Here is a 7,922-nt window from a genome sequence, read left to right on the forward strand (position 1 = left end):
CCAAAGGACTCTTAGGCCTTAACTTTCATGTAACCTAATCGCCTAAGACTTGAGAAAAGAGAATTAATTTGGTGGTTATATGTAAAGAACAAAACTAAACATGCAATGCAATTGATTCAGTTGGTTTTGAGAAACTATGGATGAATGGTGTTGTTGGGGTTTACAATTTCATCTTATCCACTCTCATATATCTACTCTTCTTATTTAATTCACTTATTTATCTAATTGCCGTGTATACTTTCTTAATTACCCTTAACCCAATCCCTTGGTGAAAAGAGCCTATTACTAATTACCGGCTTGCTATCCCTAGCCTCCCCTAGTAACCAATAATGCAATGCGATCTGAAGCAAATACAATTGACTGTCCTACCCCTATCCCTAGGCGATATTGGCACAATCAAGAAATTTCCCACCAGTTCATGACATTACCGTACGTCCCCATATCGATAAAGACAAACATCTTTTACTGAATGAGTTAAACAATAAAAACATTGAGTGCAGATGAGAACCCAACAATTAATAAATAAGTATATGACAAGCATATGAAATAAATAAGAATTTCAATATATGAGAGTTTCAAAAGATTACATTGTTCCCCAACAACAAAGGGTTTAGTTCACCATTGACATGGTGAAACTAGATGAAAATAATGAAAGAATGGAAGAAATAACCCTAAACTTGGTTGAATCGAGCCTAAGCATCCAAGGAACCTCCTCCAAGGTGTGTGGAATAGCTTTGGACATTCTCTCTGCCAAAAGAATCCCTATCTAATTCGCACTGGGGCTATATATAAGCCCTAAAAGATAACAGAAAGATTTACAGAATCTAGCTAAAAAAACAGACAACCGCCCAGGCGCCTAATTTGACCGGTCAACAATTTGCCTCTAGCCGCTCTGACCGCTCAGCGGTTAGTTTTGCCGCTGAGTAGTTTCCCTCTAATCGCTCCGAGTGCTTAGCGGACCATTCTGGCGCTCAACGGCTTGCTTGACCCTTCTTTTCATCATTTTTCTCCTTCTTTCATGGGTCTTAGTCCACCTTGCTTACGTCTTTTGAATTTCTTATGGTTCGGTTTTGGGTTGAAGGGACCATAAGAAATTCAAAAGACGCAAGCTTTTTTTTTGGGTGAAACTAGCAAAAGGAGATTGTGCTACTAGGCTATCCAAAGACGAGAACAAAACTGCACTAAAACACAACCACTGTATTAGACGTCGGTTAATGAAAAAACCAACGTCTATAGTGACTAGACGTCGGTCTTTGTCATGTTCGACGTCTATATGTGCTTTTCGACGTCGGTTAAATCGTTATCCGACGTCTAATTAATGCCTTTAGAGGTCCATTTAAACCTGTGCCGACGTTTATTGACGTCGTTCGTGGGCACTAACTGACGTCATTATAAACCATCTGTGGTTAGGATGTCGAACGTCCCATTGATGTCATCGGTTTAGACGTCGGTTTAAGATTAGACGTTAAAAACCCAAAATAACCGACGTTAAACAGTATTTTTGCACTAGTGAATTTTCTTTCTAATGACATAAAATTAACATTAACATAAAAATAACATTTTCATTATTTTGCAGCAGCACGATTACCATAATGAGTCAAAACACATCCGCGTACGCCATATTTTATTAATTTATTGTGAATAATTTTTATTTATTTTATATGTAATTTTATAATTAAGAAAATAGTTAAATTAAAAAAATATCAAATTGAAATAAAAAATACAATTAAATTTAAAGAAATAATATTTTAAAAAGTAAAATTTATAAAATAAAAATTTTAATTTAAAAAACATTTATTTAAAGAATAAAATTAAAAAATAAATATAGATCCCGAAAAAAATATTAACATATTGGTAATTTTAATTGTTACTAAAATATTTAAAATACATAAAAATTAAAAGAAAAGAGGAGCATAGTGTTTAAGAGAGAAAAACAAATCATCTTTCTGATAAATTAATTTATTAAATTAATACGGAAATTTTGCTATCACATATTTTTTTCAACTAATATAATCAGAAATTACTATGATCAAAATGGTCCTTGTTTGGACTGGATTAGGTTTAAAAAGAATAATATTTTTTTATACGAGTTAATTTTTAATTTGACTCACTTAGAACTCGACTCATCCGGATTGAACCTATGGTGAGTCGGGTTAACTCATCAATCCACCTAATTTAATTTAATTATTTATTATTTTGTGTTTTAATATTATTAGTTAACATTCTTTTATAGTATTGTAAATGGGAATAAAGAAAAAAGTTGTTTTAAGAGAACAAAATATTATAAATTTATTAATTCCAGACTTTAGTCTTATAAATGGATAAGTGAGACAAAAATTATCAATATTATAAACTTATTTATTCTCTTTTTGGGTTTTTTTATTACATTTGAGTTGTATGTTAATTCTTTTTAATTGTCTTTGGAGTTTAACATCATTTTAGAGTGAAATTATTTAATTCTAAATTACAAAAAAATATAATTTTTTTGGGATTTAAAAAAAACTTGTAATTAAGTGAGACAGTGGGCTAATCTGTTTAACCCACCAACCTGTGGTAGGCCGGACTGAATTCAAATTTTTTAACTCGCTAATAAATGAGTCGAGGATGGGTTGACTCACTAAGTGACCAACCTGTGGTGGATCAGGCGGATGACCTGTTTTGACAACACTACCAGAAATAAAATGAGTTGGTTAACCTAAATCAAACAATTTAATGATGCGTGTTTTATGAAATCAATTGTTTTGTTTTTCTTATGTTTTTAAGTGGTTAAATACCTTTTTTTGTTCCAGTTTTGGTTACGAATATTCAAACTGGTCCCCATTTTATTTTTCTGTTCAATATAGTCCTAAAGAACGTAATTATGTTCAATCTAGTCCTTTTTATGTTCAATGTAGTCCTAAAGAACGTAATTTGTGTTCAATTTAGTCCTTGTTTGTGGTTCACGAAGTTTGTAAAAAGGACTAAATTGAACACAAATTACGTTCTTTAGGACTACATTGCAGAAAAAGGACTAAATTGAACATAATTACGTTTTTTAGGACTATATTGAACAGAAAAATAAAATGGGGACCATTTCGAATATTCATAACCAAAATTGGGACCAAAAAGGGTATTTTACCTTTTTAAGTCTAAGATTTCTTTAATTTGTGGTTGAATTTTAGTTGACTTTTTTTTTTGATGAAGCACAAAGAATATAAGGATTTAGAAAATGATATTTTAAAATTGATAGTGGATTAAAAGTAATGAGATTTAATTATTTTAATGTTATGAATGAGTTTCATTATTGTAAAACACATAATCCCTCTAGAAACCACTTCTCTAGAGTTTTCTGACTTCTCTCTAAGAATTCTTTTTCTTTGCTTGTCTGATTTAAGAACTGAGACTGTATGTTTGATCATTACGGTGAACTCTTCAATTTGGACCGATCAGTTTTTCTTCTCGCGTAAGTTGAGTTTCAGTTTTTTTTTCTTGATTTTTTATGTTATTTGTTGCATGTGAGCATTCTTTCACTTATATGCGTCATTTTAGTCATATATATGAGTCTCTACTGATCATCGATCATAATAGTAAATATTGATCACCCTTGTCACCATATGTAACATGGCCAATAGTTTTGTAAGAGATGTTTGAGAATTTTGTAGGATCCCCTATCATGTGTCTCGAGCATCCACTGTCCAAGTACCATGTGGAACTTTTCATTTCTTGTTTCAGATCATCTTCTGCTACTTTAGACTTTTCCATCATGATCAGATCATCTTCAGTTGTGATCTTATTGTTATTACCTTGAATCTTTTGTCCATCCTTTTAATTGAGAAATCTTGTGAATTTACCAACAAGCAGATTTAATCTTTGTGATCCAGAATCAGATTTCCCACCATAGGTTGCCTTGTCTTGCAAGATTCCTTTTTCAAGAGATTCATAGAACCTATTAGTAATAGAGTTTGACTTTTCATTGCAAGTAGCTGGTATTAATTCAAGCTTGGATTCACATATCCTTCTTATTCGAGAAACAAAAGCCATTCCTAGGAATATAGTCGATTCAAGGAAAACAAAGCTCGACTAGTCTTTCAAATATTTTATGAAAACCAACTTTGGTGCTAATTTTTGGAAACATGATGGCTCAGTTTCAACACCAAGAGGGGGGTTGAATTGGTGAGGTTTAAAAATCAGAGTCTTTTCAAAATCTTTTTCGCAAATTAAAAACCTTTACAAAGTTTCTTGAATCGCAAGGAATGAAAATTCTAAGTGCAGCGGAAATGTAAAGTTGACTACGTAAACAGTTAAGTTGACTGAATGTAAAAGTGTAAGGATAGAGAAATCAAACGCAGATTTTTATATTGGTTTGGCTTCAATGCCTCCATCCAGTGTCCTTCCACAATCCGTAAGCAAATGCACTATAATGGTCAAGGTTTTTACAACAAGGCTTTTATAGAGACCTTCACGTCAAAAATATATAATGTTAGGAAAACAGGTAGGCTTCTCTACACCAAGAGGAGGGGGTGAATTGGTGTTGTTTCATAAACAAAATCTTTTCACAATCTTTATACAAAAGTATAAAGCTTTTCGATCTTTTCTTGAAATGCAAGTAATGAAAATTTCATTTCAGCGAAAAAACGTAGTTGACTGCTAAACAAGTAAAGTCGACTAGAAATAAAGAGTGCAGGGATAGAGAAAATCAAACATTGGTTTTTATACTAGTTCGGCCAACAATGCCTACATCCAGTGTCCTTCCAACCTAGGAAGCAAATGCACTATAATGGTTGTGGTTTTTACAAAAAGGAATTTATAGAAGCCACATGCAAAAATATAAATCTCCTCTCTAACCCAAAACCAAAATATAGCTGCACAACAAAAACCAAACTTGCAGCAAGAATCCCCTCTTCTGCAATATGAACCCACATCGAACAATCCCCAACGTGTAATCAGCACTCTTCACAGGATGTCAAGCCTTCACACAGCAGACTTCACAAGTTGCCAAGCCTTCAATCAACACGGTAGTCTTCACAGGATGCCAAGCCTTCAAAGATCAATCAAGAAGCACCTTCTTCGTGCAGATAATGATCACGCAGTTAGCGCAGTTGCCTTCTCCCTTTGAATCTCTCTCATGATAGATCATCACCGTCTTCTTGGAGAATTCTTGGAGCTGTTAAGACAGAGAAGTCAATCTGAAACAAGAAATGGAAATGTCAGTGCGTCAAAAGTCTCTGAACAACTCGTGTTCAACTAATTTATAGTTTTCTTTTATACGGATTGTTTCTCAGTCGAATAGCCTACTAATCCAGTCGACTGTATTAAAACAGTTATAACATACAGTCAACACATAGGCTCTCAGTCAACGAAAATCAACACACATTTATTACAGTTGACCAAGTCATCAATGCTTAACTAACTTTTAAAAATATAGCCGTTGGAGCGCGTAAGCATAACATAATTCCAAAACAGATCAATAATACAGTCAAATGTACACTGGACAAAGTCGACTGACACATGTAAAAACATTTTGAAATTCTTTTCAATCGAAAACGACACAAAACATTGATGTTCAAAATCTGTATGTCAACACCCAAATTCGTCTGGAAAAGTAAATAATCAAAAGAGAATAATAATTAATGGTGGGTAAAGTAAAAAAGGAAAAAGAAAATAATAAAATAATCTTCTTTAATGCAGGACACGTCATTTTAGAATGTTTTGGAAATATTAGTCTAATATGGTAATAATTTGAATTATATTGTTTGACAATAATTACAATCAATGTCTTGAATATTGTTTGATTTATTTTTCTTGCAATCAAGACCATTTCTTTCCCTATTTTGTTCATTGTCAATTAATTCTCAATTAAGACAAGATTGTCATAATATTACAATGAGTGTATATAAATATGCACTTTGTGAAAGAAAAAAGGGACCGGAAAAAATATAGAGAAAAAGACCTAGAAATAATAGAGAAAAATAGGTTCTGAGATATAAGGGTTCTGTCAACTGCAACCACCAAGGAAGCACTAGGGAATTCTAGAAGATAAAGAGGTACGCCATCTCCATTCCATTCTTTTCCTTTTTTTTATTGTACTTGGATGCTTTTTTTTTTTTTAAAAAAGGGGTATGACTTTCACTACACCAAAATAACGTTTTTTTTTTCTAAAAAATCATAGAAAGAATGTTTTCTTTCGTTTCTTTTGGTATTGGCTATATCTCTCGCATCACCTGATGTTTTATTATTATTATTATAATATATCAATATTTTCAAGAATAAAAAATACATTTCTTATCCCGTTTTTATAATGAAATCGTAAAATCAAAGGTACGCGTCAACCTATAACCGTTTTCTTTCTTTTTTCCAATCTTTTCTTAAAAAAAAAACTTACAAAATATTTAAAACCGAAGGGTCAATTTTGTTAAACCAAACCTTTTCACTTTTCGAAAAATGTCAAATTTTTTTAAATAATTTGTAAACAAACTCACAAACCTTTTTCTAGATAAAGAACTATGTGATCCCTGATTGTCCATTAATGGATATACGTAGGACCAAGGTCGATCCTTGTCGGGTTCGTAAAACAAAAAAATATTTTTGCTTCCTAATAATTTCTTTTATTTTATTTTGCTTTTACTTTTGGGGAAAATTAATTATTTTAATAAAACTACGTCAACTTTATATATTTAATTAGAGGTACTGCCTTTGGGCAGGCGCACTAAGGTGCTTATACCTTCCTTACGTGTAACCTATTCCCGAACTTAAGAATCTCTTTTTCGTAGACCATGTTTTTATTTTGGGGTTTTTCCATAGTTTTTCCATAATAAATTATGGTGGCGACTCTCAAAATCTTTTCTTAAACCCGTTTGTTTTTCGGTTCGCCGTCTCGTTGCGGTCCCGGTTGCGACAACTGACGACTCCACTTGGGACTCTAGAGGATCAAGCCTTCTTAATTAAATATGCAAAATTGATGTGGTTTTTCTGTATTTTATTATATTTCCCTTTTATTTGTATATATGTTTGTCTTTATTCATTTTGGTAATTCTATTCTTTTTATTGTTATTGGAATTATTACTATGCATATCATGAGTGGGACCCTATACCCGGGTCTGAGTGTAACATAGACTTAGAGGGGTTGTGTAGCGGTGTCACGTCTGGACTAATTCCAGTTTGACTATTGTGAAAACCCCAGCCAGTGGAAAAGCTGTGAAAAGGACCATAGCTCTGGTGGCCTTTATCTTAGGTTTAGGAAGCCTTCCCTGTGAGATTGCATATACAATGCTTAGACCTTAAGACATTGGACCTACCTTAAAAGCATAAAACATGTTGTCTTTTAATCATTATTTGGCACAAGCATCTTCATGCATCATATGCATTAGCAATATTTTATCATTTTCCCTTCATTTTCTTTATAGATAACAATAAATGTGTCACGTTTTTTAAAATGTCATGCTTTAATGAATAAGTAAATGAGGAAAAATAAACACTTTTTAGTAAAATGAATTTCTTTTGAAGCATTTATAACATGAAATTGCGAAAATAGTTTTCTTCTTTATCATTTTCCATCATCCATTTTATCCATAAAAAACAAAAAAAAATCAATTTATAAGGGGCACTATTTTAAAGTGATCGCAAGCAATCTTTTTAGCAAAAATTAAAAATTTGAAAATGAATAAAAAAATAAAACTCATCAAGTACAACAGCAGATGAAATTATATTGCGAGCTTTAATATCAAACTGAGCTCGTCTATTTTCTTAAGTAGTCCAATTAAAATATGGTTTTTCTGTCTCTACACCATCAACTGTACTCATAGGAATATAAGGACCATTTTGTACAGCTTCCCAGATGCCTCTATCAAGAGACCCCATAAAAATTTCCATTCTAACTTTCCAAAAAGCATAGTTATCACCAGCAAACAGTGGAGGTCTGTTAATGGAAGCACCCTCAGCATATA

This window comes from Vigna radiata, unplaced genomic scaffold, assembly GCF_000741045.1.
Source record: "Vigna radiata var. radiata cultivar VC1973A unplaced genomic scaffold, Vradiata_ver6 scaffold_322, whole genome shotgun sequence".
NCBI classification, from domain to species: domain Eukaryota; kingdom Viridiplantae; phylum Streptophyta; class Magnoliopsida; order Fabales; family Fabaceae; genus Vigna; species Vigna radiata.